This window comes from Amblyomma mixtum, chromosome 3 (genome assembly GCF_055824585.1).
Source record: "Amblyomma mixtum isolate Tamu chromosome 3, ASM5582458v1, whole genome shotgun sequence".
NCBI lineage: Eukaryota > Metazoa > Arthropoda > Arachnida > Ixodida > Ixodidae > Amblyomma > Amblyomma mixtum.
In genome coordinates, this window is record NC_143014.1 from 402712044 (window position 1) to 402737122 (window position 25079).

At 43.1% G+C, this 25079-nt stretch overlaps 1 pseudogene across 1 annotated transcript in view; it reads right to left on the reverse strand.

The window, feature by feature from the left end:
• Positions 1-25079, reverse strand: part of LOC149357404 (uncharacterized) — a 65515-nt pseudogene that overhangs the window by 37163 nt on the left and 3273 nt on the right. The window contains exons 2-5 of the transcript XR_016291817.1: positions 15899-16072; positions 13886-14098; positions 3466-5347; positions 1946-2175 (exon numbers count right to left, since the gene is read on the reverse strand). The product of XR_016291817.1 is annotated as an uncharacterized LOC149357404 (transcript). The remainder of the gene's footprint in view (positions 1-1945; positions 2176-3465; positions 5348-13885; positions 14099-15898; positions 16073-25079) is intronic.

Here is a 25079-nt window from a genome sequence, read left to right on the forward strand (position 1 = left end):
TTAATGTAGTCTTAACGTAATGATGGTGTAGGCGAATCTTAAACAGGCATGCACGGTCACACATCCCTGTTGTGTGGAGCGGGGGCTGTATACCGACGTCCTGATCAAACTCCATGGCACGTTGTGAGCGCCAGGCTACAGCGGCCGCATGTCTTGCCTCATCAGTTCGACGCGAGGGAACGAGGATGTCCTCAGGTGAGCCAAAGTGCACGCTCTTGCTGCCCAGTAAGAGTGGTCATTGCCCAACATACCACACAGAGAGAAACAACCACTTCAGCACCATGCTGCGCTGTAGCAAACATTGCAGTGTAAAAGGCTTTAGTGTCGATGGCAAGTTGCTCATACGTACGTGGTGATCTTAACAGATGGCATAGCAGCTCCAGAATCAGTGAAGATTACCCATGCTCTAGGCGGCTGCCCCTGATTATAGGCAAAACTGCAGGCATAGCAGTGCAGTCATGTAGCGGCAGCAGCAGATGTGCGGCTCAGCGCCGATTATAGGCGGATAGAGTCTAGACACCTGTTGCAGAAAATAGGTGGTAGCGCTGACGGCAGCATATAGAGATGCGCTCAAGTGTATGTTATTGCTCGCCTGGGTGTGCTGGCTTTGTTCTTAATGGCAGAAATTTTTGTGCTAATATGACTGAAGGAGAAAATTTTCATGGTGGTTGCGAAGGAGATACAGTGCGCTGGTAGTGCGGAGGGAGTAGGTCGGGCATTTCAGGTTCGTTGCTCGCTGCAGGCGGATGTCAGGTTTTGGCGGATCTCCATACCGCAACGTGGAGCACTGGTAACAAGAGGCGTCTGCTCTCTGCCACAGTAGCCGCGGTAGAGGTGCTTGTGGGAAGGCTGAGGCACATTCACAAGGCGTGACACATGTCAGCGTGCAACTGCTAGGGTATGAACATATGATGCATGATCTATCCTGATTTTCTCATATTAGAGCATCGTAGACGTGCACAGGTCTCTATATAAGAAGGGGGGGGGGGGAGGGGGAGCCAGTCATGGTAGTGCCTCTTCAAGTCTTCTGGGTAGGAGAGAACAATACTGGGCAAAATTTGCGCTCCCCTCCATGCCATCCGGGGGGGGGGGGGGGAGTACTGCCTCCTTTCCCCCCCCCCACCCTCTTCTGTGCACGCTTATGCCCTACTAGCCAAGCTAATCGTGTCCTGTGCTGCGACGTAATGTGCAGTCAACTTCCCCTTCAGTCACTGACTTTTAATACATCAGTTCGTCAATATGCGCGAGCAGTTGCAGAAGTTGCAGAAGTCGAAGAAGCTTAGGAGTGACCTAAGCCCTTCATCTTCAGCTCTCAACAAAACAGCAAGAAAAGCAAGATGGCAAACAACAAAGATAGCATCACTGATCCTGCTGAAAAAGCTTTCAGCTTGGACCACTCACCACAAGCTCAGCCCTCAAGTTCATCTTGAAGAATTTGAGCAAGTCCCACTGCCATATGGGGATCCCATTTAACAAAAGCTGGCAGGTCCTATTGGGAAAGCCTGCTCGTTCTACAGGAAAAGCAAAATACAAGACAGCGCATGGTGCAATATGCCAGGCAGTGCATGATGCGAGACAATTTACCTCTCACCCCATTCATATTTTTATTACAATTTTTAAGCCTACGATAAGTGGTAAACTAGTGAGGCAAGCACACCTCCAGCCAAAGCTTGTCCAACAAACGCTGTGGCTAGGAGATCATGAGAACATACAATGAGAGTCACCCTTACAGCCCTTTCAACAGTCTTCACAGCATGTTTCAGATAATTTTAAGTATCCACTGAGGTCCACGTCAGCAAGGCACATGACCGTTCAAATTCCATCACTTCTGTAAATGAGAGCCAGTACCTCCTTTTTTTAACCTCAAAAACTACTCTTCAACTTCCCACATTAAGCGGTGCATTGCCTGTGCAGAATGTGACAGTTTGTCGATGAGTGTTCATACCTGTGTGCCCCGATGTCCTTGCCTTCTACGCGAATTGTGACGTCCGTCTCCACCTGGCCAATGAACATTCTGAGCAGGTCGTCCCCCAACTTGGAGCAGGCACCCAGCCTCTCTGGGCTGCAGCCTGACTCCTGCATCCTCTTGTCGATGCTTGACAGGCAGCTCACTTCAGAGACCTTCGAGTACACAGTCTCCGAATCATCATCCCCATCTCCAGGAGAGAAGGGAGGCTGCGGTAGGCATAGGCAGCACATAAGGAAAGAAGCAAGGATACCAGGGCACCCACAAAAGACTCCACAAATGGTTACACTAATTACATTACACTTAGATATGGATCAATTTTTTGTTAACCTATCACTGCAAGGATATCTGCAACTATTTAATAAATGCTAGCCCATGATGTCACCCTTGGAAACACCCATAAAGCATATTATACACCAGGACTTGATATCACGTAAAAGTGTCACCAGCATAGTATTCACCATCTTGTGAGCTGCTCTCCGATGCCAATTCATCAATTAGAATGTCCCTGCTTCACTGCCCATGAAACACTGAAGAGCAGGAGGAGGTCAGAAGTCTACCACACTGAAAATGCAGACAAGATTAGGCATCCCCAGAATCAGCATCCCAGAAGTGGCATCAAACAAAATTTGAAGTCTGTGTTTGTTCTTTTAAACCTGACACTTTATGCAGAAATTTAGATAGAAAGAAGTGCTTTACTTGAATTAATCAGGTCTGAGCTCCTGTGCTCGGATAAAGTGGTGGACCCTTTGGTCACCAGCATCATGCCTGGGTCACCAGCATCATGCTAATGGCCTGGGTTGCAAGATGCAAATTGTGCGCCCATAGAAGCTCCAAAGATAGGCATATGGAGGATTTCATAACCAACGGGGTCTAAAGAAGCCTAACCATTTCAGAGGACAGTATACAGGCACACTTGACAGCAAAAAAAATTAAACTGCTCTATCTCCTTCAGGAGCAAAATTATTAGCCAAAGGAGGGAGAGAATGCTAAAACTTCCAAAATTTTCAAACAAGCATGCCGAGACTGCACAGGAAAAATTGACATTCTTCCAGATGCCGAATTATGGAATTCCTGTTCAGACCTCATTTATCTCCACATTATGCAAATCTCTAGTTTCAGGGTCTAAATTACATTTCTTTTGACTGGCTCCATCATAAAGAGTTGTGTTGCAAACAAATCAGTACAGTTCAGGCATTTTAAAGCACTCATGCTTGCAAAACGAACAAAATGAAATGTGCACTCATCAAATCCAAACCAGAGCTATTGAAAAACGTGGGGGGTGGTTACCTTTAAACACAACTTTTCAGTTAATGTTGCACGCCTGTCTTGAAATGGTTATACGAAACATTTTACACATACAGTCTCAGCACTTTCTTTCAGTGCACACATCAGTGGACATTATGCCTTGTAGAGGAGAATCTGACAGTGCTCAGGTCACTTGTACAAATGCAAACACAGTGCATGAAGGGGCTATACTATCTGAGGCATGTACGCACCCTTGGTATAGTTTCCCTGGGCACGACTGCAGGAGACTCTTGAACCACACTTGTATCAGCCTTAGTCACAAGGACTTCCAATTCTGGTTTCTTGGGCGGTACTGTTGATGACACTGGTCCTGCTGATGGTAACTCCTCAGCTTTTGAAAACGCATCCTTTTTAGGCACATCACCTTCCCGGTCACTCTCATGCTCTAGAGAATCACTGTCCTCGCCATCGCACACCTCAGACCTGCGGAATGTCATGGCATCCACATCCTGTGGCCGTGTTGACGACTTTACGGGCAATGCCCTGGGTGCTGGTTTCACAGGCTCTGGCTTTGCGTTGCGCCTGAGAATCGGGCTCATTGGCAGTAAGCAGACTTCGGGAGGCTGGAACCTTGATTGGCATGTCGATACCCTCTTTGGTGAGGAGACGTCCCCTTCTGCAGTGGGACAGGGTGCAATTCTAGTAGTAGGCTGTTCCGTAGCTGGGATCTCCTCCGACACAACCAATATCTCTTCATGCTCAAAGTGTTCCCACATGTGGTGTTCAACAATGCTTCGCTGCCTCTCTACAGTGTTTGCACCATCCTTTGCAGGCTTTCCCTGGTAGTTACTATACGCTTCCTGGGCACAGACAACACTTTCACTGTGGTCATCATTGATGTCAATGAACATCGACAGTGACAAGGTGCGTGGCATTGTGCGAGAGGATGGCTTCTCATCAGGATGAGAGTCATTGTGGTGAACTGTATTGAAGTCAACGTACATGTAGCATGACTGAGGTCGTTTGGACGAATCACTATCTCCTTTGGGCTTGTTTGCTGGCGACCTTTTCTGGGCCTGGCCTGCACTAGCATCTCCACCAGCATCTATGTACATGTACAGAGACGAACCTTGGTTTGACGGCTCCCTGTGCTGCTGTGCCTGGGTTTCTTCTGGTTTTGTCTTGTTTATGTCGATGTAGAAGGGGAACAGCGCACCCGATGCGCGACGCTCCTGGTTTGACCCCAGTTCAGCTTGGTCAGCAGCACCCTGCGAGGGCACTTCCCCCACATCATTAAGGCTGTCGTACGCCACTGCCTCAGTGACAGATGTGTTCTGGGACATGAAGCCAGAATCATTCATCCCAAAAGCAACACCTCTCTTCTCGCCAAGTTGCCCACCGACCTTAGGTGATCTCGGAAGGCATTGGTATGACACTGGCATGGGAGCAAGAGATTTCTCGTGCAGGCAGAATGCAGGCATTGGTGCCAGAGACTTTCCATCCTGCTCTGTGGAGACTTTCAAGCCTGCTTTATTGCACTCCTCTACAATTGTGGATTTGTTGCTATGCTGTTGCTCCTCATGATTCTCCTGCACACCCATTATCGCTGCTGTCTCTTCCCCATTCCACTTTTCAATGGCTGCCTCGAGCGGCATCTGGCTCTGCAGATCAAATGTTCCACTCCGCACCATGCTGCTGCTCATGCTCACGGAGCACTCGTCCCGGTTGTCTGACACGTCATCGCCGGCTTGGCTTTCCTCGTACACTTGGGTGTTATAGCACAGGCTGTCTAGAGGTTCTTCTACATTTCCAGCTGTTGCACCACGGTTCTCACTACAGTTGGTGTCATTGTCATTCACAAAGCATGAGCGGAAATTCTCAAGAGAGTCCTCAGCCCCCGTCTGCTCAAGTGACCCAGTAAGCACGCCGTCGTTGTCCCCACCTGGTTCATTGGCTGAGCCGCTCTCGGTTACTTCCCGAGTTCCCTCCCTGGTGTCAGTCTCGCCAGTCATGTCCTGAAAATCATCATCGCCACCATCTTCATCATCTGTCGAGGCAGGACCATCCTGGGAGCGGAGGGCTCGAAGAATATCATGCTCCTTCTTTCGAATGTCATCATCGGAGTACACACTCCTGGATGAAATGCCAGACAAGAGAAAAAAAAAATCGATCAATGCACCAGCCCCCAACATGAATGGGATGTTAAGTGGTTGCTTCAGTAATCAGACGTACTTGCACAAACAAGAACATCGGTAGACAGGTCCTTAAGAACCACTTTTTTACTCCCATCGTCACTTTGTGTCAGTTCAGTGGAAATGGAACAGTACACAAAGGGAACAGCATAACGGGACAAGACCTTCATCTTGTGTGCTTGTCTATTAGAGCTGAATTCATATAAGATAATTAAATATAACAAACTATAAAAACTATTTTTATTTCTTCCTTCTTTCTCATCCCAAAGGTGACACTACGTAGTCCTGGTATCTGCATTCTGAGCTCAATACTCGTAAGGAATATTAGCCTGCAATGCACACCACACGAGTGAAGTAGCAAAAGCAGCTGTAGCAGATCTAGAGTGATAGAACACACAGGCACACCAGCCGTACCCACTGCTCCTGCTGCTTTGTGCTGTAATTACATAGATCACACGGCGTGAATTTTCACTGAGAACCAAAGTGCTACAATATCAGAAAGCATGTCTTAAAGATTCTGTTCATGGCCACAACTTTAAGGGGAGATGCGGGTCTTGAAATGATTAAAAAAATGCGAAAATTTCGATGTTGCAAAAATGGCAAAGCACCCGCGCAAAAAGGTTTAAGGCAATTACATATTTTCCGCCTACGAAGAGTGGAAATTGTGATTTCGGAGCGAAATGTGACAGAACTTCGCACCTGTAGCTTCTCATGACCACATTCCCGATGGCCACCATCTTAGTTTTGTTTGAAAACTGGGCCTCTCCCCCACATCCTGGTATTTCTCACTTCTGCGAATTATTATTGCAGCGTCCCCATTCTGTTGTTTCTTCCAGCCTCTACAACAACCTCCAAATAGCTGGCATGCGCACTTCAAATGAGATTTTCTCAGCTTCCTGATATGCGCCACGACTAGCCTTACGGAAGTTTTTATTACGTTTTTAATGTGCAATTTCAGATAATCTTACACCGTTGAATTCAGAGAGAACTAAACTGTGGAGCTATGCTACCTTTTTTTTTTGACTGAGTCGAACATTATAAATTTTGTGAACCATAATGTCGCCTAACTACTATACTTCACAATTATGGTGCTTGGACATAACTGAACATTTTTATATGATGATGCACCTCAAAAACAGTATAATTAGCATAGCTCCAGATGGCAGGTCTTTGGCTACGGCCCCATGTCAATCGAAACCAAAAAACATTGAAATAAAGTGTATGAATGACCTGTAGGAATTTATAGGTATTTATGCTTCAACAATTTTCACATACTATGGGAACTGAGATACACTGAAACTAATTATATTGTTGAAAACAGGAAGAAACACATAAGCACACCAAATTTCATTACGATATCTTTTATAATAAAAATTATCATTTCAAGACCCTTGCTTCCCCTTTAACACAGTTACAGTAGCCTTCATTGTTCCCACAGTGTCCGCTTTTAGGCACTACACTGAGAGTACGACTGCAAGGTATTGCTCTCACAAAGAATGAACTCAAAGTACAGGCAAAATATGTAACCTTGCAGCACACAACCAGGCAGCAAAGGAGATTCCTATGATTTTGCAGCTGACATGATTCAGGAAAGCAAAACCCATGAAATAAATCCCCATAAAGACTCATAGCACAGACAACACAGCAGTCACCATCGTGCCCCTGAACTAAGTTTTCTTCACATTTCTTCTTCCATATAACACTTAAATGACTCCCAATCAACATAGCATGCCTCTCACATTCTGATATGGCCACACTGAATATAGAAATCAACAAAAATGGGCACTTCTCCGAATCTATGTAATTTAGCAATTATAATAAGGGAGTAATGACTCATTGACATCCACCCGAGCGCAGCCATACGGCTACAAAGGAAAGCTATACAGCTTTCTCAGAAACTTCGTAGTTAAAGAAAAATTCGTCCTGGTCCGGGGTTCGAACCCGGGACCACCGCTTCACCGGAGCAGTCGCTCTACCAACTGAGCTAACCGGGAAGGCAAGCTTATGGTAGGGCGAGAGCGAATTGATCAATAACTCGAAGTGGGAACTGTGTTGGTCAAATATTTAGGGGAATCCCCCAAGGTGGAGTAGATTTGTAATAAGGGAGTAATTACTCCCTTATTACAAACCTCGCTCTACCATAAGCTTGCCGTCCCGGTTAGCTCAATTGGTAGAGCGACTGCTCCGGTGAAGCAGTGGTCCCGGGTTCAAACCCCGGACCAGGACGAATTTTTCTTTAATTACCAAGTTTCTGAGAAAGCTGTATAGCTTTCCTTTGTAGCCGTATGGCTGCGCTCGGATGGATGTCAATGAGTAATTACTCCCTTATTACAAATCTACTCCACCTTGGGGATTCCCCTAAATATTTGACCAATTTAGCAATTAGTACACAAATTGCAGCCAAATAAAGCTGCATTATTTCTGCAGAACTTGCAACGAGATGTCGCCCATGAACTTCCCAAGCAGACAAAGACACAGTTCGTTTTTATTTCAAATTTTTACCACACGTTAACATTAAAAGTGATGAGCTACTAGAAATAAAAATATCTATATCATGCATTAAGCAAACAAGGGAAGGGGAATGAGGGGCTCGTTATAAATATGACAGAAGCCAACAGCCACAGAAACCAAGGGGCAAAGGGGATTTTTTTTTATTTATTTATTTTGTGGTGTTGATCAACTGAGAATATTACTGAATATGTTATCGCTTAAAGCTAATTGATTAGAAAAGCAGAAGAAAAAACAACCACATGCCGCCGGTGGGATCCGAACCCACGACCTCCGAATTACGCGTCCGGTGCTCTACCTCTGAGCTACGGTGACGGCTGTCAAATCTTCTACTTTCGGGGGTATTTATGTTTACAAGTAACCTAACCTTGAGAGTGTTCATCAGCGCCACCCACATTCATAAGCGGTGGACGTAGAACGTCCTGAGTTACCGCAGGTGTGACGTAGAACGTCATCGAACGGAGAGGGTGGAAGCTGCGTGAGAACCCTCTTATGCTTCCTATGGCGTCAAGGCTGCCTGAACCGAGGCCCTCGCTAAGCAATTAAGCAAACAAGGGAAGGGGTGTGAGCGGCTCGTTATAAATAGGACAGAAGCCAACAGCCACAGAAACCAAAGGGCACAGGGTATTTTTTTAAATTTATTTATTTATTTTGTGCTGTTGATCAATTTAGAATATTACTGAATATATTATCGCTTAAAGCTAATTGATTAGAAAAGCAGAAGAAAAAACAACCGTAGCTCAGAGGTAGAGCACTGGACGTGTAATTCGGAGGCCGTGGGTTCGGATCCCACCGGCGGCATGTGGTTGTTTTTCTTCTGCTTTTCTAATCAATTAGCTTTAAGCGATAACATATTCAGTAATATTCTCAATTGATCAACACCACAAAATAAATAAATAAAAAAAAATCCCCTGTGCCCCTTGGTTTCTGTGGCTGTTGGCTTCTGTCATATTTATAACGAGCCCCTCATTCCCCTTCCCTTGTTTGCTTAATTGCTTAGCGAGGGCCTCGGTTAAGGCAGCCTTGACGCCATAGGAAGCATAAGAGGGTTCTCACGCAGCTTCCACCCTCTCCGTTCGATGACGTTCTACGTCACACATGCGGTAAATCAGGACGTTCTACGTCCGCCGCTTATGAACGTGGGTGGCGCTGATGAACACTCTCAAGGTTAGGTTACTTGTAAACATAAATACCCCCAAAAGTAGAAGATCTGACAGCCGTCGCCATAGCTCAGAGGTAGAGCACCGGACGCGTAATTCGGAGGTCGTGGGTTCGGATCCCACCGGCGGCATGTGGTTTTTTCTTCTGCTTTTCTAATCAATTAGCTTTAAGCGATAAAATATTCAGTAATAATTCTCAATTGATCAACACAACAAAATAAATAAATAATAAAAAAAATCCCCTGTGCCCCTTGGTTTCTGTAGCTGTTGGCTTCTGTCATATTTATACTGAGCCCCTCATTCCCCTTCCCTTGTTTGCTTAATTGCTTAGCGAGGGCCTCGGTTAAGGCAGCCTTGACGCCATAGGAAGCATAAGAGGGTTCTCACGCAGCTTCCACCCTCTCCGTTCGATGACGTTCTACGTCACACATGCGGTAACTCAGGACGTTCTACGTCTGCCGCTTATGAACGTGGGTGGCGCTGATAAACACTCTCAAGGTTAGGTTACTTGTAAACATAAATACCCCCGAAAGTAGAAGATTTGACAGCCGTCGCCGTAGCTCAGAGGTAGAGCACCGGACGCGTAATTCGGAGGTCGTGGGTTCGGATCCCACCGGCAGCATGTGGTTGTTTTTTCTTCTGCTTTTCTAATCAATTAGCTTTAAGCGATAACATATTCAGTAATATTCTCAATTGATCAACACCACAAAATAAATAAATAAAAAAAAAATCCCTGTGCCCCTTGGTTTCTGTTGCTTCTGTCATTTATCATGCATTGTTCCGTATGCATGAAAAGCATGCAGAACTAAGCGTTAACAAATGCACAATAATGCACCTCTGTCAACAAAGCAAAGATGTCTCTGTGTACATACTCAATAAACTCTGTTTCAGCCTGTGTCATCATACAGACAACTTCGGACAACCATTTCTCCTACTTTAAATTGGAAAGCTCATCCTGACCAAATCATGGAAAGTGGCAGTGTGAAAGAAACGGGGATGAAGATGTAGAAACATGGGCGACAGGACAAGCGCTAAACTACCAACTTAATTTTATTAAAAAACAGGCCATATCTTATGCATTTGAGTGCATCACATGTCCGGTTATCGATAAAACCATGAATTCGCATACAGCCTCAACACAACATTGATTCTCATTATCACTGGAGGCCAGATACAGGCAACCACGCTAGGGCATACCTCCAAAAGCGGAAGAAACGACTGAAGCACTGGCAGAACGGGTCTTTACATCACAGCAAAAGCAGAGTCCGATAAAATAAAACTGCTAACAAAAACAAACAATAAAAAAATCAACAACAAAAGAACCAACAAGCAAAGGTCTAGCCATTTAGTTGCACAAAAGCAGTGTCAGGTGGAAAAGGAACCAAGTAAAACCACAAAAGAAATGTAATCATTAGATGCCGCCATCCAGAAAGCAGATTTCTGTTGGTGCTGGTTGCACTTTCATGGTTTTATCAATAACTGGACATGTCATGCACTCGAACGCATAAGATGTGGCCTGTTTTTCAATAAAATTAAGTTGGTAGTTCAGCGCTTGTCCTGTCACTCATGTTTCTACATCTTTATCCCCATTTCTTTCGCACTGCCACTTTCACTGATTTGGTCAGGATGAGCTTTACAATTTAAAGTAGAAGAAATGGTTGTGCCAAGTTGTCTGTATGATGGCACGGGCTGAAACAGAGTTTATCGAGTATGTGCAGAGAGGCATTTTCACTTTGCTGAGAGAGGTGCATTATTTTACATTTGTTAACGCTTAGTGCTGCATGCTTTTCATGCATACGGAACAATGCATGATATATGACAGAAGCCAACAGCCACAGAAACCAAGGGGCACAGGGGATTTTTTTTTATTTATTTATTTTGTGGTGTTGATCAATTGAGAATATTACTGAATATTGAGAAAAAATTGGCAGTGGCTTAGCTCAGCTAGGCCAGGATATACGTAGCAGAAGCAGTTTTGTCTCCTGACATTTTGATAGCAACACGTCGTTGCCGTTCAGCAGCTTGGTGACGTCTCTGCGCGAGACGTTCCTCTCAGTCTTCGGACGTCTCGGCCGATCCCTTAGCCTCTCTCGCCTCGTTTTCAGCTGTTGGCCGGCCTTGTGCCATGCGACGACTTCTGGATCGGAAGACTCAATTTCACGCAGTCTGCACTGCTGCCGTGACGAGTACGGCCGCTCTCCCTCTTCAATGGTGCCCGTCTGAGGAGCGAGTGCATCACTTCTGGCTTATATCCCAGCTGCGCAGCACGACTCTGCGCATGCGCAGTGCAGCAGCTGCGGCACCATGGTTGCCATGGTACTGGTTGCCTTGGCAACGGCGCATGCGCAGTAGTGACATTTGGCAGGCACCGCTAAATGCGCTTCTACTATAGCCTAATGTAGCTTTTGCTGCAAAAGTTTTTAACGTGTTTCAATTGCTGTGGTAGACTAGAAAACTCCTCGCGCAACCTCAGCAAAGATGATCACACAACGATGACAGTGAGCGTTGTTTGCCTGGCAGTATTTGATTACAGCCTGTGCAGAGTTTGGACACCGCGAAGGAAGGAGGCATATTCAAACGGAGGCCAAGTAGAAAAAGTGCTTGTACTAATCAAGTCACCATTTTTGAGTGGGCACACATGCCAAAAGCACACATGCGCTATGTTATGCGTGCAATATGGTTATTCTCTTGATAAAAAAAAATAACCTGCCTTCTCCTTTCCCTTCTCATTTTTTTATCCCAAGGTATTTCTGCCTGTGCAAAAAAATTTGGAGCAGCTGCAGTGAACACAAGGTAAATCAATAAAAACAGCTGGATGTCCAAAAAGGGAGCTCTAGAGAATTAAGCGCAGTGTAAAGTGAAAGAATCTACCAGAAGCAAAATTTGTGTTAAAGAAATAAATATATATTTTTCTCTTCGAGGACTGTGGCATCAATGCGGTGCCGATGGTGGGCTTGTTCATCTTTGTGCGCCTTGGTCAGGCAAGCTGCTGCGCGTTGCAAAATGCATACCGGTTACAAATGAGCATAGACTTATGCGCTGTGTTCATTACTGTATTTACAGAGAGCCATTTAAAGCCTGTGTACTGCAGGGATGAAAAAGTTCTAATCTTTTCAACCACACAGCTAGGCAGAACGACATGGTTGCTGGACCCCAGCTGACCATAAGGCCACCACACAAATTGCTGGTAGGCAGTGTATCTGCATCGACTGAATAATAATGCAGAACATATAATCAAAATTATTTGTTGCTCTCGTTTGAAAATAACGTCATTCAAATAACTTATGCATTCAGGTCATTGAGGTTGTGGAAACCGTGCCAGATGATAACACTAAAGCTTCTTGTATGACCTCAGGTATGGACGGTGTGAGGCAGTCAGTAAGAAAATTTGGTGTTTTCAGTAACGCACGTGTAGCCTTCCAGGATTCTGAGCTTGGCCTGCGAGTCTTCCCGGAAGCAGATACACTCGATGCCCGACTGCATTATTATATTTCGGGTGCAGCTGCACCTGCATTAAATACTAATGTTTATTCCTTTTCAGACGAAGCAGACCTCTACTTAGACATCTGCCTGGTGTAAATAACATGACATCAGAAAGACACTGCTCGATGAGCAAAGCCGTCAACTTTAGCTTCTGAACCAGCTCAGCTAGCTTATGACTGATTAGAGACTCCTCGCAGCCTTTCTTCTCCCAATTATAGCCCTCTTGGTACGTGGCATGCTTTGCCAATTGGACCAGAAACACAACACGTATGTGCTCTGATGATGTAGACCAGGAGAGGTCTGACCAAATGTTTTAGGGGAATCCCCCAAGGTGGAGTAGATTTGTAATAAGGGAGCAATTACTCTGACGTCCACCCGAGCACAACCATACGGCTACAAAGGAAAGCTTTTCTTTGTAGCCGTATGGCTGCACTCGGGTGGACGTCAATGAGTAATTACTCCCTTATTACAGGAGAGGTCTACTAACAAAGCCCTGCCCACAAATGGGTTAGTGCGAGAGAGAAGAGTCAGTCGCCTACTGTTATATTTTTTTTTTTTTTAAAGAAGGGAATACACGTTAAAACTTGAGCTCCAGACAGTTTACACCATCTTTCGAGATCGGGTGTGAAGGGCAGTGGCCGAGAGGTATACATGGTGATTTCCGCATTCCTCGTATTCCTTTCCGCGGCCACGCACTTCGTCGGCATGATGCCAGCAGTTAATTTTTCTCGGAGACCATCGAGCTTCACGGTGAAAACTTCCAGAAACGCACCAGAAGAAGGGCTTACAAGGGGAGCTCACTCACTTCAGAATGCCTGGAACTGGAGAGCCGACAATGCCCGTGTCTCAATTGTGTGTCATTTTTGGTCAGGTTTGTTAATTGTCCAACACACCGCTAGGGGACTGCGTCGTCTGCTACGGAGGTATCCGAACGCTTATGACTGAAATACTAGACGCTTCACAGCCCTAATATTGAAAATAAATATTGTTTATAACATGCACACTATATCGAGCGCAAAATTAGCCATAGTCAACTTTCGGTCAAGTAGGCCTTTAACACACGTGGCAATCTCATCAGACAGCATCTTCACTGGACAGACCAAACACTTGGGTTACATTCTTCAGAGAGGCGTGATCAACACGGTGTTCTCAGTAACAAAACTTTCCCAACAGGAGGATTATAATAAAATACACCTATACTGATAACATAATGCCTGAAGAATAGCCCTCACAAAACTACCCACGTACAAGCCATTTCAGGATCTCTGTAGTGCACACAACATACAAAAGTGTGAACAACGCTCCTTTTCTTAACTATAGCGGCTCACCTGAGGAAGTCCCGAAGCAAATCCTAGTCAAGAGGCACAGCAAACACATTTGCACCTTCCCCTGAAACAGCACACCTCTCAGTGAGAAGCTTCCAGAAGGCAGGCACCCTCACTAGAAGCACTGCCTTGTGGGCCTTCAGCACCAGGCCACCGGGAGAGTTGTCTGACAACGACTTGATGGTCACATCTGAGAAGAGGCCGTCTTCAAACAAGCTGCACAATAAGGCATCAACTATGTACTCAAAACCTCATAGGTAGCATTATTACAGCACTGAAAACAATGATAAAGATTAGTGGTTGGCAACTGAGACACAATGATGCCACAGTTGATGTAAGGAGCCCTAGTAAACACTTCATAACACTAGATGTTTTCTAGCTTCCACAGAGAACTAACTGGATGGCCTAAATCAAACCTGACCACCACACTGACTGAGAAATGTTCTTATGTACTCAATATAAACAGACAACCAAAAGTTTACAGGTGTTCACGCCCACTGCACATAATTAAGGTACCGTATTTTCCGGTGTACAAGACCCGGCTTTTTTTCGAAAACCTTGCTGGTGCGTCCTATACAAGGGTGCGTCTTATATGCGAATTTTTCATTGTTTTTTGTGAGTTCAGAAATTACTCAGGTTCATTTTCAAGCTTTTCTTACCGAAAAAATATCACTAGCAATGATGCGGTTGTGGTTAATACTTCAATACGGGTACCACCATGCGCAACTTTTTTTAGGTGAACTTTATCATGAAACGGCAGGGATGACAACTTCCGGGATCACAAACACACGACCGTTTTGGAGGCCCCAAGCAAAAATAATGTGAAATGCCAAAAGATGACGACAATCACGCTTCTCGCCATTGTCAAGACAAGCCAAGACAAGCCGGCGTTCTTTTTTTAGCCACCCTTTGCAACTTTGTTTGCTCCGTGTACGTAGAGCGAAGAGAATGTTTCAGCCGCGTTGACTCCAGAAATGGGCGAACTTTTTGATAGCGCATCCGAAGGTGATGACTTTCAAGGTTTTAAGTAGAAATAAAATGTTCTTATGGACATATGGGAGAGTTTTTTAATTTTTTCTTCCTTTTTTTTCTAAAACATGGGCAGGAATGGCGTGAGTGTTGCCTTTTTTCACCACATAGCGTTGCTTAAGAATTTCTCACAGGTACGGTGAATTTCGTGATGGTCGCGCAAGCGTGTTTAATTGATCCTCACTAGCCTAACTGGGTAAACTGGGGTGCGTCTTATATACGGGTGCATCTTATATACCAACTTTTTCAATGACAGCCTGCATATATGGCGGGTGCGTCTTACACAAGGGTGCGTCTTATACGCCGGAAAATACGGTATGCCAAACAGCCTGCATTTGGGCTATTCAGTTTGAAAGGGACACTGATGGCAAATCGAAGTTGGTCTGTATCGATAGGTTATCATGTTTTAGTAATAATGATGCTGATTTCACTGAAAACAGAGCTTTTATAAAACAGAAAAGGCCAATAAATGGTAAAGAAAGTGTGCTGCCGCCACAGGCTGCTTTCACAAACAAACTGTGATCAAACCAAGTGCTTTTCTTTTTCTTTTTGCGAATCTCTGAAGCTAGACCACATTGACATCAACTTTCAGCTGGCGATCACAGAGTTCCAAATGCACTCAACATCATCAACTTTGGGAGTGTGAATTAAGTGGTGGGAAAAAATGTTCCATTTTATAGCCCAAATTTCTCAGCAGTCAATACATCTTTTGCCACTTAATGAATGTCAATACAGCCACAAAGAGCCAAACCATCAAATTTTACAAATAAAAAATTGGACGGTGTTGGCCTCAGGGTCCCTTTTAGTAGGAGGCCACAGAGGAAGGAATGCAAAGGCTGACAACTGTGCAAATCTCGCCATTTCTGTACTCTCACTGGCCAATGCTGCCTGACAGAGACCAGCCATACATGTAATGCATACAAACCAAGCTGCCACTCAAACCATGACACAGTTAGCTGCAACATGCAGCAGCAAAGACTGCGCTACCTCAGCATGTGGCTCTGTAGCTGCGCACGGATGCGGAGCTTGAGTTTCTCGTGCTCCTTGCCGCACTTGAGCAGGAAGCCTGGGCTCGGATGCAACGGGCTCCAAGCTGGGCTTCCCGCCGCCATGGGCGCATCGCAGCAGGTGCTTCACCCACCGCAATGCTCAACCATTGGCCTGCACACAGAAAGCGCACCCCTTAGCAGACTGCAGTCTCATACGAATGGTGTTGAAACAAAATGAGACTTCTGACAAATTTGTCCACAAATTTCATACTGTTCCGCAATTAAATGTGCGCCGCAGAATGCTTCTCTCAGCTAAATTGGTGAATTATTCGAGCTCAAATTTCAAACAGAAATGGCATTTGGTCAGCAGAATTGCTTTATGCTGGAGTTGTTTGGGGTACATGCCTGACTGAATTGATCAAAAAAGTCAAATAATCTCATCGTCTGCAGCAACAACGAAACAAAACAAGCTGTTATCTGAGCGACTGCACCAGTGGCACCATCTTATTTGTCAGCCGTAGAGATTTGGCAAAAGTGGGGTGCGTTTTGCGAGAGATTTGAAGACGCTCTTTCAACTGCTTTATAAATGATCACAAACAACTTACTTAGGCCAAAACCACTAAATTCAAAGTTTTTCATAAAGAAGAGTCTTCAAACCTCCCGCAAGCCCCCCAACCCCCTTGCCGAATCTCCACAGCCAACAAAGGAGACTGCACCACCAGTGCAATTGCCCAGATATCGGCTTGTTTTATTTCGTCACCGCCACACACGGTACAAATATCCAAATTTTTTTTATTGATTCAGGCAAGTACCTCGAACAGATGTAGCATAAAACAATTCTTCTGACCAAAATGCTCTTTCTGTACGCAAATTTGAGCTCAAACAATTCGCCAGTTTAGCTGAGAAGAGCATTCTACGGGGCGCGTTTAATTGTGAAATGCAGGGACTGAATTACAGCCGTGGTGCCTGAACTAGCCATTTTCTGTTCATCTAAAATGCAATAAGAAAAAGAAGACAGTCTCCCATGGGCAAGTGATAAGGTATGCGTTAGCAAATAGTACAGACTGGTTGATTGGTTTATGGGGTTTAACGTCCCAAAGCGACTAAGGCTATGAGAGACGCCGTAGTGGAGGGCTCCGGAAATTTCGACCACCGGGGGTTCTTTAATGTGCACTGACATCGCACAGTACACGGGCCTTTAGAATTTCTCCCCCAAAGAAATTCAACCGCCGCGGCCGGGATCGAACCCGCGTCTTACGGGTTAGCAGCCGAGCACCATAACCACTGAGCCACCGCCGCGGCAAATAGTACAGACTATATTGGCTGTAGCAGCTAATGCACATCAATACCTAAACAAACAAAAGGTGTTCTGAAGAAATGACAGCAGGTGAATACTTTCGGACAGTATGTGTGGTACTGTTCTCAAGAACAGAAAAGTGCACAAAGACTAAGCTGGGGACAGAACAGGTACTATGAACACATTTCTGTGTGCTTTCATGTTCTCAGAAATGCAACACCAACTTGCCCAATCAATAAGGCAACGCCAGTTAACATGCAGAAAGCCTTCTCACTCGTAATCACACTGAAAACTAAAGGGCAAGGATGATGGCGAGCGGGGAGACAAGGAATAAGTAAAGGCAAAAAAAATTATTTTTGCCTTAACTTATTCCTTGTCTCCCCTCTCGCCACCACTCCTGCCCTTTATTTTTCAGCGCAGTTGCGAAGGCTTTGCGTACACGTGAGTGCTCACTTAAGAAATGCGAGCTTCAATATAGTTGCTGAAAGTTAGAGCTCGTCCCGTCCACTTCTCTGCTGTGTCCTTGTGTTTTTGCACTTCCATACCTCGTAGTGAAAGCTGGCGTAGTGGCCCCTGAGAATCCATGTAAACAAAAGTTTTTCAAAGCAGTTTTTCTGATTTCACAGGATGCCTATGATGTCATCCATTCATGAAGAAAAGCTGAGTACATCCTAGAACTTAATGCACAAGTATGAAATGTGATTTCAAAAGCAATATACCATTTTAAAACACTGCGATACGTGCATGTGGAAGTCATTCCCAGCTGGGAGTAGAGGGCGGCCCACAGACACACATGCAAATACTTCATGGAGTATTTTTCTCATTTCACAGAGTACCCATGGAGACGGCTGTTCGTTAACAGTTGGCGAGTACTTTGAAGAAGAGAGTGACAAAGTATGCGATGTTAAGTCATTTCAAAGTAGTAATCTTTTTAAAACTCCACAATGAACATGAGCTGTAAAGCCATACACACCCACAAATGGCACTCTATCTGCTGGGTGTTTCTCCGAATGGCACAAGCTTCTCGTGGAGTCTGACATGCTGTCAATTGCGCTACATTGGCTAACAAATACAGTCGTTCAAACTAGCCAGCCTAGACAGCCCAGCACGAAGTTTTGCTATAGACAGCTCTACACGAAAAGTAGTTCTCAAACAGCAAGATAAGCGAACGCAAGCGATCCATGCACTGTAGCATGCGACAGCACAGATGACACCCCCAGCCACCTCCGCTAAACTCTAGCCTCCGCAGTTCATGAGCACCACTTACCTATAAGTTATAAATTTATCATGATGTTAGTCTATAGAATTCTTTTGTTAACTCAACTTTCTCAGAAAATTGCTCCTTTCAAGCTTCCTTCATGCTTCAGCATTTATTCAAACTTCTCCATGGATGTCGTTCACCTGCTGCTTATTCATCAGTTTTGACAGTTTTGCTATAGCTCCATATCATCTTTAGGGTTCCGATGTACCATTGGCAGGAGAAGCAAGTGGACCAGACAAATGTCACTAAGGTTTTATTATAAGTCAGCTTAACACTGCACTCGAAAAATTCTGAGCACAGTAAGCGTAGCCTGCTACACTTAGCATCTAATGACAGAGAGAACTCGTACTATGATGACCAGTTTCGAGAAGTAAAACTAACTCTGTGTCAATGGTCCATCCACTTTTTCTGTCTATTGTACATGCTATCACATTCCCCAATATGATCCTACATGTTCTGTGACAGTCTGCTTGTGCCCAGCCTACTTACCTTACCTTCTACTTTACTAAACAAACTGAAATTTGGCAAGGTTGGTTTTCAGGCTAGAACTTTATCAAGCAGTTATATAACCAGAAAATTTATCTGGGAAGTGAGGGGGGACCATTGCTAATGAAGGGGAAGGGGGGGCCTTATTTAACTGATGGCACCTTTCATGGCAGCAGAGGGCTGCTTGTTTGAGACGGTGATACCTGCTCGCATCTAAGTAAGGATGAAAAATGAACTTCTAGGCTCGAAGACTCTGTTCACAGCCTTGCTAGCGTGAAATTTAATCCGAAAAACTACACAGATCCAAAGTATCTGCCGTGAATATGTGCACATTCCTCTAAAGTGTCTGACAGTGCCTCAGTAAAGTCCAAAGAATCGTGCAAGTCCAAATTATTGGTGCGAAATATCGGTTGGCTACTATAATCAAATTACATGAAAATGACATTTTCAAATACTAGCTCAAATACGAATAGGAGCACCCACCGTTGCAAGCTGGCAGTTCTGTGCGGGGAAGAACAGGCACTCAGTTTTTCGTGGCTTCAGGAATTGCCGCAATCACCTTCGAAAAGGCACTGAAACTTGAGGTCTCCCCTTTTCTCTAGTCAGGGTCACCTGAGTTGCCGTCCCTTCAATAATTAAGCTGCACTGCTCTTGCGTGCAGTTTTCGACAAAATTTTATGTCACGAATTTTGGCTATATTGAAACCATTTCACAATTTTTTAACCTGTTTGTTATAGTGATGTTTATAAGCCTATGAAAAGATGAAGCCAGGATAACGAGACAATAAGGAGGTTCTGTGAGGACATTACAGCAGCAATTAAGAAGTAAAAATGCATCACACTATAATGATGGGTGCTTGACTGCAGAAGCAGGGAAGAAGCTTGGGTGACTAGGGATTTTGAAAATGTGGCATCGATTTTAGAAGTGAATAGTTAAGAAAAGGAAATGGGTACACAAAAACAAAACCGACCTCACACTGTACGCCAAATAGCATCGTTCAAAGAGCAGAGCTGTCAGGGAAATGAGTGATTGGACAACCGTGTGACAATGAAACTGACTCATGTGAGTTGTACAACATGAACTGGTGGGCGAGTTGGTCTGATATATCTAGTGAAGCAGCGCAACGGCACAGGGCCAAAGGGGAGAAACACAGCGCTGTGTTTGTCCCTTTCTTCCCTTTGGCCCTGTGCCGTTGCGCTGCTTCACTAGACTAGTCATGTGAGTTACTAATCCTGCACAAAGTTTGCACCAAAATAATCAAAACTCTCCCCAAAAGCCTTCGCTAGGAGCAGAAAGGCATTCAGAAAAACGTTTGCAACACCACACAACAGCTCGCAGCAGATCCTAACCTGCAGATCCTAAGTAAGGAAACCATAGATAAATGTCACACTGTACAGGAAAATACAAGAGAGGAATAAAATGTTCCATTCATTTATAAAGAGTCGCGATGCGAGTGAACTTGTTCGGTACAAGAAATTTCGCAATAAGGTTAATATGGAAATAAAAACGGCCAAACTTAAATACTATGAGGAACTATTTACGCGTATTTTTAATGATCCCAGGAAAATTTGGCATGAAGTGAGAAACTTAACTGGTAAAAATGGGCAGGAACACACATTGAGTGTTACTCAAAATGACCATAGTCTGAATGTTAAAGATTCATTGGTAGTGCTGAATGAACATTGTATCAATTGTGGAAATAATGTTTGCAGTCTCCATCAGCATACTCTTTCTACTGTCCCGCTAAGTGAAAGCGTGGTAAACTCGCTTATATTGTCCCCTACCTCTCCTCATGAAGTCATCAAAATTATTGATAAACTAAAGAATGATTCTGCCTCTGGTTTTGATGATATAAAAGCTGTCCCCATCAAACATGTATCCGACATTATTTCACTAGTTTTAACTCACATTATAAATTGTATGCTTGAGACGGGAATATTTCCCGAAAGCCTTAAGATAGCTCGAGTATGTCCTATTCGTAAAGGTGGGAATGATAGCTCAGTAAATAACTTCAGGCCCATATCTGTCCTCCCAATTTTTTCAAGTGTTCGAAACTATCATAAATTTAAGATTAATAAGCTTCATAGATAAATACAGTATAATGAGCGATGCTCAGTACGGTTTCCAGAAGAACAAATCATGTGAACTCGCACTACTCAACGTCAAGCAAGAAATAATAAAGAACATCGAAAATCGTTTATACACAATAGGCTTATTTCTAGATCTTCGTAAAGCATTCGACTCCGTTAATCATGACATTCTTTTATGTAAACTGCAGAGGTATGGAATACGGGGGAATGCGCACAAACTCTTAGAGAGCTACTTGACCAAACGGTATCAATATGTGTCTTTCAATAAACTGTCCTCGCCACGATCAGTAATTTTAAATGGTATTCCTCAAGGGTCGATACTAGGGCCTTTGTTATTTAATCTATACATAAATGATCTTCCATTAATACCTTCTTCACCTCGAATAGTCATGTATGTAGATGACACAAACCTATTCTTTTCAAATGCGTCACTGCCTCACTTAGAAAAAACAGTAAATGATTACTTAGAAAACCTCTCTTACTGGTTAGACACAAACAAGTTACAGTTAAATGTAAGTAAAACCAAATATGTTATATTTAAACCTATAAATAAACAGTCTTTTGAAAATATTGTAATATTATTTCGCAACACGCGACTGCATGAGGTGACAGTTCAAAAGTTCTTAGGCGTATGGTTTCAAAACGATATGTCCTGGAACACGCATGTGAATAAATTAGCTGCAGAGTTAGGAAAAACCGTGGGCTGTATGTATAAAATTGGTAAGCTCATTCCTTTGTGGTTGAAGAAAACATTGTATTCCTCTCTTTTCCTCTCCAAGTTATCATATTGTAGCCTTGTGTGGGGTACTACTACAGCTCATAACTATAACAAACTAACGATCCTCCAAAAAAAGGTGTTGCGAATATTTGAAAATTATCAAGGAAAACCATCTGATCTTTCAACAGACAAGCTATTTATTAAACATGAAATGCTTCCAGCTGCGCAAATATATTATTTCAAGTTATTACAATACATAAAAAACAATAAATTGTATCTCTCTGAAGCAAACCTCCAAGAATCAAAATACACCTTACGTAAACACACAAGAAGAATACCACTCACTAGGACCAATTATGGCAGACAGATCTTACATTTCCAAGTTCCTTATTTGCTGAATTACATAGGAGAAGAAATTAAATTCGAAAAACCGGAGTTTAAGAAATATGTCAAATCGTATTTGTTAAAAAAACCCAGTTCTTTTTAATAAGACATTGTTGCATTCATTAATTTTCGGTGTAATCAAGGTGTATATATATTATCAGAGTATGGTGTGCTATGTGTCTGTAATCTGTGTGTGTGTGTTTGCAATTACATGAGTTTTACAGAGTGCCGAGATGTGCATTTAGCGTTTCTTTTTTCCCTTAAATTCTACTAAGTGTTGTCTAATCCCGTATATATATGTTCACTTTTATATGTTGAAATATTTATATGTTCAAATGTGTTTTTTTGTAATTTAGAGCTGTTTCCCTGTCTATCTTTTCTTTTTATTAAGTGTGCACTGAAATGCCGAATTGTGCTACCTGGGGCAGGAGCCTCTGTCAGGCTATTAGCCTTTAGCTCCTGCTCATTTTTTCTCTGTTGTGAGAAAATGAAAAAAAAAAAATGAAATAAAATAAATAAAATTAAAAGGTGCACACATGTTACCACACATGAATTTTTCAATACAGTTGTGGGATAAAATGACAATTGATGCACTTGCAATGAGTAAAAGCACAAAAAAGCAAAGAATAAGCCACACAGAAGTGAAGGCAATGCTAAGTGCTTTTTTTTTATCAATGGTATGGTCACAGTAGAACAGGTACAGCTGGATTGGAAAAATGAACAGCAGTACAACCTCGAAAACTGCAGTGAAATTAAGTGTACAGGATAACCTGGAGGTTCTCATGAAGCTGACAGCACAAAAAGGAACTGCAGAGCTTGGATTCATCAGGACCATGCCTCAGGTCACAGTGTTCGGCCTGTAAAGCACTCTCTGGCTAACAATGGAACCCCGGTACTAGGCACCCATTTTACTAACCAGATTTAACTCCATACCATTTTTGTCTACATTGTAGGCCAAAATCTGTATTTACAAAAAATATTCTAAAACTCCAGATGAGGTAAAAAAAAAAACAAAATAGTGCTCTCAAATGAGCCAACACATGATGACCTCAACCACTACTTCCAAAAGCGAAAAATTCGTACTCAACAGCGTACCAAAAAAAGAGCTGAGTATACTGCAGGTGAGAACAATTAAGTTACAAGACTGCAAAAAGAGGGGAAAGTTTTTATGCATAGCAAATTTTATAGTAATAGCTCCCTCTAAGGTAACACACTTTGAATTGTAATCAATTTGAGCAAACTATTGTGATTTTTATGTTGTATATGTCACGTAAATACACATCTGATTCCTGTTTTGCATTGTTTATGTATTGAATTCATGCTATGCCATATTTTAATCCTCTGAAATTTTTCTAAGAATTTGGGTGACAAAATTCAGGCGATATTTTTTTAAATTCTGATATTCAAGTAGAAATAAGGTTATTCAGCAAAAAGTCACATAATAACAGTTTTTTTGGGTTTTGGGTAACTTTTCACAGTAAAAGACAAATACTATACTTTTTGCTCTTACTTTCCTAAACATGGAAAGTGCATAAAGGAGTAAAGACACCTAATTTTGGCGGCATGTTTTATTCTCTACAACGATGGGGAAGACACCACTATGCATGGGCCACCTTGTGGTGTTCACCTATGACTACTAAATAATTTATAATCAAAATTTTTCTGTGATGTTGTTTCAGTTTCAACAACTGAAAGATAGCTATGATGTCAAAGTGTGGTTATATGTGATGTCAGGCATGGAAAAACTGTGATATAATCACTGTGTCATTGTTTTAATTCACTACAGTACTGAAGCCAGCCTTCTTCAAGAACTGGAGTGGCAATGAATGTAGAAGCAGCGATTATATTGCAGTTTATTCATGCCTTACATGACCTATAACCACATTTTGACGTCACAGTAATCGTTCAGGTGTTGAAACCTAAACCGAAAACAGCGTGAGAAATTTATTTGTACTCTAGGAGAATACCACATGGTAATTGATGTATAATAATGCCTTACGTAATATTACAAAGAAGAAAACACGCACACAAAAGTAAGGTGTCTATACTGCTTTAAAAGACAAGCCACTATAAGTGATAATTATTGAGTGGGACATAAAATGGTACATTTTTTGCTCATTACTTATATAAACGTGAAAGGTGCACTAAAACTGGTTGCCACATCAAATATTCCTTTTTATTTCCCCCATTTTTTACAATTTCCACTTCATTATGATGCCCTGAACAGCACTCTCGTGTTGGCACAAGACCTGCCTGCCTTTGTCGGTATACTGTGACAACATTCATTCAAGGTCACTTGAAGCACACAAGAGCCTTGCAATAGGATGTTGTTAGTGTGGGTACTGCTTGACGCAGTGACGACAACTGGACGTCTGGTCAGTGCCCGTGTCTTGGCCTCTCTTGCCAGTGTTCTATGAAGCAATTACTTTGGTGTTTTCTTTTATGAATTATTTTCAAAACTGCTACCCATTAGGCAAGGAAAATAAATTTGGAAAAGTATGCATTAAAGGCTCTCTAACACTGCATATGCCACATGAAGGAAAGTACAATTAGAGTAGCAGGAAAGAAACTGCTCATTAGTTTATGGTGTAGTAACCTCTGTCCTGCATTATTTCATGTGCACAAAGCAAATTACCCATACATGCTTAAGTTCACAATAATCAGTATCCTGGCAAATGCAAAAGACAGCACAATGACCAGGCCTAGTGAAAGGAAACTAACGTCAGTGATCACTAATAGCCTAACATTTGTCATTTCAGGCAGCAATGGCCTCACAGCCAGTAAAAAGAAAAAAAGAAATGAACACAATGAATACAGGAAAGTACTTAATTAGGAAGTACCTATGGCAAAAAAAAAGATATTTTTTCACATATCAATGAAGACACATATGCAAAATTCCATATCTGTCCTCACTCATTATTGTAGAAAGCTTACAAATTAGTC